The following is a 7,121-nucleotide window of genomic DNA, read 5'->3' as shown; positions in this document are numbered from 1 at the left end:
AATTCAGTAGTTTCTTTCATAATAATGTTATTTGACTTTTTATGGACATACACATGCTCAGTCGCTCAGTCCAACTCTCTGCGACCCCTTGGACTATAGCCCGCCAGGCTCCTCTGTCCATGGGATTCCACATGCAAGAATACTGGAGTGGGTTGCCATTTCCTACTTCAGGGAATCTTTCTGACCCAGGGATCAAACCCATGTCTCCTGTCTCCAGCATTTGTAGGCAGATTCTTTACCACTGCATCACCTGGGAAGTACTTTATGGAGGTATAATTGATGTGTAATATTATATAAGTTTCAGGTATACAAAATACTCACAATTCTTAAAAGTTATATTCTATCTATAGCTATTATAAAATACTGGCTGGCACTGGTAACCACTAGCTTGTCCTCAATATCTATGAGTCTGTTTCATTTGGCTCTTTTGATTTCAGAAAACCTGAATTATCTCCCCAAAGGTCTTTGCTGTACATGCATTTACATTGGGGATCAAGGCTTCAATATATGAATTTGGGGAAGACCGTTCAGCCCATAACATGAGGCAATCAAGAAATGTTTGCCCCTGGGGTTGCTGTCCCTGGGGTAGAATTTTGAATGTATGATATCCTCACTAGTGACCTCACCAACCCAAACAGCAATCAGAGATAAGACCAGTGTAATAATGAGACGGAGGCCACTCTATCCCATTGGGAGATTCATTGAGAGAGAGCAGCTCTGTTCTTACCATGACCTTTATTTGAGATACCATCTCCATCAAGATGCCCACAGGCATCACAGTCCTTGGGACCCCACAAGTGATTCTGATAGCTGTTGCCAAACTCTTCATAACTTCCCAGCAAGGGTGGTAGAACAAGCTCTCCCTCCCAGAGATGGCTCTCCCAGGGGCTAATCCTATCCATCTATTTAGATCTGCTTCTGACCCAAATCAAGGTCTGGAGTGAGAGCTGGCCTCTGGCCATCAGAATAATGCAACTATTCCACTGCTCTGTTCACCTTTTCTTTCCCCTGGGCCATCTGCCTGGGGAATTTGTGGAGGAGAGAAGGCAAGTCCACTCCCCAGTCTCTGTAGGGTTGGCAGATCAAGGAAAACTAGTCAGAATCTGAGCAATAGAGCAGTGCCTCCACCCTTACATGGAAAAAATATCTACCACTAACGGCTGTGCCTGGGTGTTGCTATACTTTGGGCCTTGAAATAGTTTTGACCCATTCCTAAAGCTGGCCACACCAAAGGTGAAAATCTGCTGTTATAATAAAACTTGTCTTCAGGTGTCTGAGTAGGTCTTTTATACCCTGACGTCTGCTTTACATATTTTCCCCTGATCCAGGTGCTCCCTGGCATATTTCAGGAAGAACTGCATCTATTGAGTGCTTGCTATACAGACACTGAGACTAAGCACTTGATATGCAATATCTCATTAATCCTCAAACAGCTCCTTGAAACAGGTATGATCATTACATTCCTTTTGCAGGTGAGAAAAATGAGGCTTAGAGGAGCAGATCCAAGATCGAAGGCTGATCTGTAACAAAAGGTTTAAATCCACATCAGTCCAACCCCAAAGCATCGTTCTTGTCCTGTGTTTCCAGTAAAAGCCTGATTTCTTTGATCCGCAGACCTTTACAATAACATCTGTGCTATGATAACTGTTAGTGAGCCAGCCAGTAACAGAGCAACAGCCCCGTTTATGCTTTCCCTGCCTGATGCTTCATATTTCATGTTTCATATTTGAGGGGGGCCCAGTGATACTCCTTCAGTGACCATTATTTTAGCCAATCCGATTCCCTTCCAAAGATGCCAGTGATTCATTTCTGTCACATCTACATCCTCGTCTAACAAAAGAGGAAAATAATAAGGTCTTACAGACTTAGGTAGAATCTATACCTGTAGAGAAGAAATGCCCCTCTGAATCCCCAGTGCTTAAAAAAGTTCTATCGCCTCCCATCACAAGAAGCATACCTAGTATCTAGATGCAGTATCATTCCCCAAGGGAACTAGAGATCCTTGGAGAAAAGGCTGGTCCTCGGACTGAAGCAATAAATACACAAGATGAGTCTGAAGTTCTTATAGTGCCACAAAGAAAGGAAATTCTTGAAAAAGAAATGACAGAGGCATGTCCGATGGTCACAGGAGCAGCAAAAGAGCATCCAATGGCCAAAATAAAGAATAATCTGAGCAACAAAATTTATAAAAGGAAATTTGGATTATAACCCAAAGTATAAAGTAAATGTCAGTGATTGCTGACTGATACAAATTAACGATTATGTAAATAAATAAATGGTAATGAGACAGTCTCCCCTGCAGAAGAATTCTAACAATGTATGTAAATGCTCCACCCTAAAGGAGTGAAGTATGATCCCGCACTTAAGTGTGAACTGCACATAATGACCTCCTTCCAATGAGGATGGTACGGAAAGCAGAGGGAAATGTAACTTCACAGTGGATGAGCCTGACAAACACTGCCTTTGTTCAGGTGATGAAACTCAAGCTCAACAGTGGAAAGTCATGTTGACAATACATACCTTTGATATGTGGTAAAAATGGCACTTTATCTCTGTGGTCTTCTTCCCAAAAACCCAGTCTAATCATGAAAGAAATATCAGCCAAATCTCAATTGAAGGACATTTTCCAAATATCTGGCCACTGTTTAAAACAATCATCAAAAAAAAAAAAGAAATCTGAGACCCTGTCCCAGCCTAGAACAGTCAAAAAAGACAGAATGACTACACATAAGGTTATGTCCTGGGTAGGATCCTGGAACAGAAAGAGCAGATCAAGACAAACTAAGGACATCTGAGTAACTATGAACTATAAATGTGTCAATATTAGTTCATTAATGGTGACAAATGTTAATTGGTGCAAATGTTGCTAATAGGGGAAGCTATGAGAAAAGTATTTGGAAACTCTTCTATTTTCCCAATTTTCTATAAATCTAAAACTGTTGCAAAAAATAAATTTTATTAAAACAAAAAGTGCTAACCTCCCTGAACTCATATCCTTTCTAGTTACAACAGCTCATGAAAGATATTCAGGAATGAATATCACCATTTCCACAAAGGCCAACAAGATCTGTGTGCGGCTCTCTTCCACTACATACAGAGGAACACTTGTTCTCAAATTAAACCCTGGCAGCCCATGAAAGCAGACTTGAAAACTGGAGACTGACGTCAGAATAATGACGGCTCTCCTCTTCCATCTGCAACCAGTAAAATATCCACAACTCGACAAAGATGATTCTGCCCAGCACTCCAGGATGCTGGAGAATTCCACAAGTCTGCACACTTGAAGGTGGGTGGACTGAGACACTCAGAGGAGGCAGATGGGGGGAACAGAAGAGGAGGTGCCTGCAATCCCAGACCTTCAGTTGCAGCAGATTTACCCACAGCCCCAAGAATTCCAGTAGCTTCAGAGGAGGCAGCTCACACAACACAAGCCTCCCAGCTTCAGTGGTGTCCTTGGCCACAGAAACTGAACACCTGCAGCATGACCTATGGCCTTGTCCCTCCTGCCATGAAGACACCCAAAATTCAGGCCCCCAACTGCAGCACCTATGAACCTGACAAACCAGCAACAGCAGAGACACCAGACCCCAATTCCCACCTCATTGTTTCCCATTCTGCAAAGACCCAGAGCCTGCCATCCAAGAGACCTTGGATGGGGTGAAGGCTCACACCATCCCAGTTATGCAGGCAGCAATGCCAAGGACACCCTCAGCAGTGAAGCACCAAGGACTCCAGAGGCACAAGCAGTGACCACAAGGGCAGCAGGCAGCACCTCTAAGGGAGGCAGTAGAGGGTAGAAAGTGCCAAATCTCAAATATAACCAGAATAGGAGAAACCACAGTAATGCTCAAAATTCTCCAAGCTAGGCTTCAATGCTATGTGAACTGAGAACCTCCAGATGTTCAAGCTGGATTTAGAAAAAGCAGAGGAGCCAGGGATCAAATTGCCAAAATCCATTGGATCATAAAAAAGCAAAAGAGTTCCAGAAAAACATCTGCTTCATTGACTACACCAAAGCCTCTGACTGTGTGGATCACAACAAACTGTGAAAAGTTCCTCAAGAGATGGGAACACCACAACACCTTACCTGCCTCCTGTATGCAGGTCAAACAGCAACAGTTAGAACCAGACATGGAACAACAGACTGGTTTCAAATTGGGAAAGGAGTATGTCAAGGATGTATATTGTCACCCTGCTTATTTAACTATATGGAGAGTAAATCATGAGAAATGCTGGGCTGGGTGAAGCACAAGCTAGAATCAAGATTGCCAGGAGAAATATCAGTAACCTCAGATATGCAGATGACACCACCCTTGTGGCAGAAAGTGAAAAGGAACTAAAGAGTTTCTTGATGAAAGTGAAAGAGGAGAGTGAAAAGGTTGACTTGAAGCTCAACATTCAGAAAACGAAGATCATGGCATCTGGTGTCATCACTTCATGGCAAATATATGGGAAGCAATGGAAACAGTGAGAAACTTTATTTTGGGAGGCTCCAAAATCACTTCAGATGGTGACTGCAGCCATGAAATTTAAAAACGCTTGCTCCTTAGAAAAAAGCTATGGCCAACCTCAACAGCATATTAAAAATCAGAGACATTACTCTGTCAACAAAGGTCAATACAGTCAAAGCTATAGTCTTTCCAGTAGTCATGTATGGTTATGAGAGTTGAACCGTAAAGAAGGTTGAACACCAAAGAATTGATGCTTTTAAACTGTGGTGTTGGAGAAGACTCTTGAGAGTCCCTTGGAACTCAAGGAAATCAAACCAGTCAATCCTAAAGGAATTCAATCCTGAATATCCATTGGAAGGACTGATGCTGAAGCTGAAGCTCCAGTACTTTGGCCACCTGATGCCAGCAGCCGACTCCTTAGAAAAGACCCTGATGCTAGGAAAGATTGAAGGCAGGAGGAGAAAGGGACGACAGAGGACGAAAGGCTGGATGGCATCACTGACTCAATGGACATGAGACTGAGCAAACTCTGGGAGATAGTGAAGGACAGGGAAGCCTGGCATGCCTCAGTCCATGGGGTCGCTAAGAGTGGGACAGGACTGAGTGACTGAACAAGGAGAAACCAAAAGCGTGCAATAGCACCACCTACTGGGAAAAAAGAGAAAGGCCTCTAGTTACTAACGGTGAATTGAAATAGAAACAGGAGGGGGGAAAATAAAACAAGATAGAACACAAAAGTTGGGAAGAAAAATGGCAACACACAAGCACAGGAGAAGAGCAAGAGACCAACAGAAGGGGATAAAAGAAAAGCGTTACCTAAGGAGGAGAGTGCTCCCCTCGGCTGGTTAAATGCACCAGCAGAGGAACAACAGATGAGGCACCATACAGAACTACAGGAACACAGCATCACAAAAATAAAATGAGCGTTCTCCAGAAACCAAACTTAAAGTTACAGAATATTAACCTCTCTCATGAAGATACTCAACAAGCTACAAGAAAATTGAGAAAGGCAATTGATTAAGCTGAGGAAAAAAATAAATGAAAAATAGAAGGCATACTTTATCAAAGAGACTGATATTCTAAAAAGGAATCAAATTCCAGAGCTGAATAACTCAATAGACAAGATAAAGAATTCATTAGAAAGCTCACTGGAAACAGAGCAAACCATATGGAAGGGAGAATTAACAAGCTCAAAGATATAAATCTTTCAGGTAGAAGAGGAGAGAGAATTAAGACCTAAGAATGGGGAGAAATTCTGCAAGAACTATCGGACTCTATTAGGAAGGGCAGCATTGGGATAAAGAGTGTCCCAAAAAGAAAAGAGAGAAAGAAAGGAGCAAAGAACTTACTTGAGGAAATAACCGCTGAAAGCTTCCCAACCTGGAGAACAACAGAATTTTCAAGTCCATGTGGCTTAGAGAACTTATCACCTCAATGCAAAAAGACCTTCTCCAAGACACATTATACTAAACTGTCAAAAGTCGATGACAAAGAAACAATTTTAAAGTCAACCAGGAAAAAAGGATTGTAACCTACAAAGAAACCTCAATTAGACTATCAGCAGATTTCTCAGCAGACATTCTATAGGCCAGGAGAGAATGAAATAACATACTCAAAATATTGAAAACTAAAAACTCTCAGCCAAGAATAATCCATCCGCTATTTATCCTTCAGACATGAAGAAGATATAAAAGACTTTCCCAGACAAGCAAAAGCTGATGGTGCTCACCAATTCTAGATCTGTCTTATAACAAATATTGAAAGGTACTTTTCTACCTTAAATGAAAAAACAAAAATACACAAAACTTTAAGAAAGTTATAAATAGAAAGACAGAATCAGGAAATTGCCATTCCATGTCAGAATGGATTGTTGTTAAACAATTATAGCATAAAGGTTAAATGAGGATAAGCAGTAGGAATAATTATAGCTACTTAAATTTGGTAACAAACTCACAACATAAAAAAAAGATAATTTGAAACAGCAAAAAATAAAAGGGGAAGAGGAAAAGAATGAAATCTACACAAGGAAATGAAGCTAAGATGATATCATCAGAGAAAGGACCAATTTATCTACGAGACATTTCATACAAACCTCATGGTACCCATAAAGTATAAATTGAGAGCAGAGACATGAAACACTAAAAAAGAGGAAACTGAATAAAGCCTAATAATAAAGCACCAAACTAAAATGGTAGGCAGAAACACCAGTAAAAAAGAAACAACAGAGATATAGAACAACCAGAAAACAAAAGACAAAACGGCAGCACTAAGTTCTCAGATATCAGGAATAACCCTAAATGTAAATGTGTTGAACTGACCAATCAAAGACCCAGAGTGGCTGGAATGATTTTTAAAAAAAGACTCAACTATATGCTGCTGCCAGGAGACTCATCTCAACTCAAAAGACAAATGTACGCTCAAAGTGAAGATACAAAAAATGATACTCCAAACAAACAGCAACCAAAAGAAAGCAGGTGTGGCCGTGGCCATATTCATACCACACAAAAGAAAATTCAGGCCATGAAAGGTCACAAAGGTGGACATTCTATAATGATAAAGGGAACAACTTATCAAGAAAACATACAGCTATTATTATATATACACTTAACAAAGGAAGACAAAATATATAAAGCAATTATTTACAGACCTAAACAATAGACAGCAACACAA

This window comes from Moschus berezovskii, chromosome 4 (assembly GCF_049115385.1).
Source record: "Moschus berezovskii isolate FMDL1 chromosome 4, NW_MosBer_1.0, whole genome shotgun sequence".
NCBI classification, from domain to species: Eukaryota; Metazoa; Chordata; class Mammalia; order Artiodactyla; family Moschidae; genus Moschus; species Moschus berezovskii.
Note: the sequence above shows the minus strand (reverse complement) of the source record.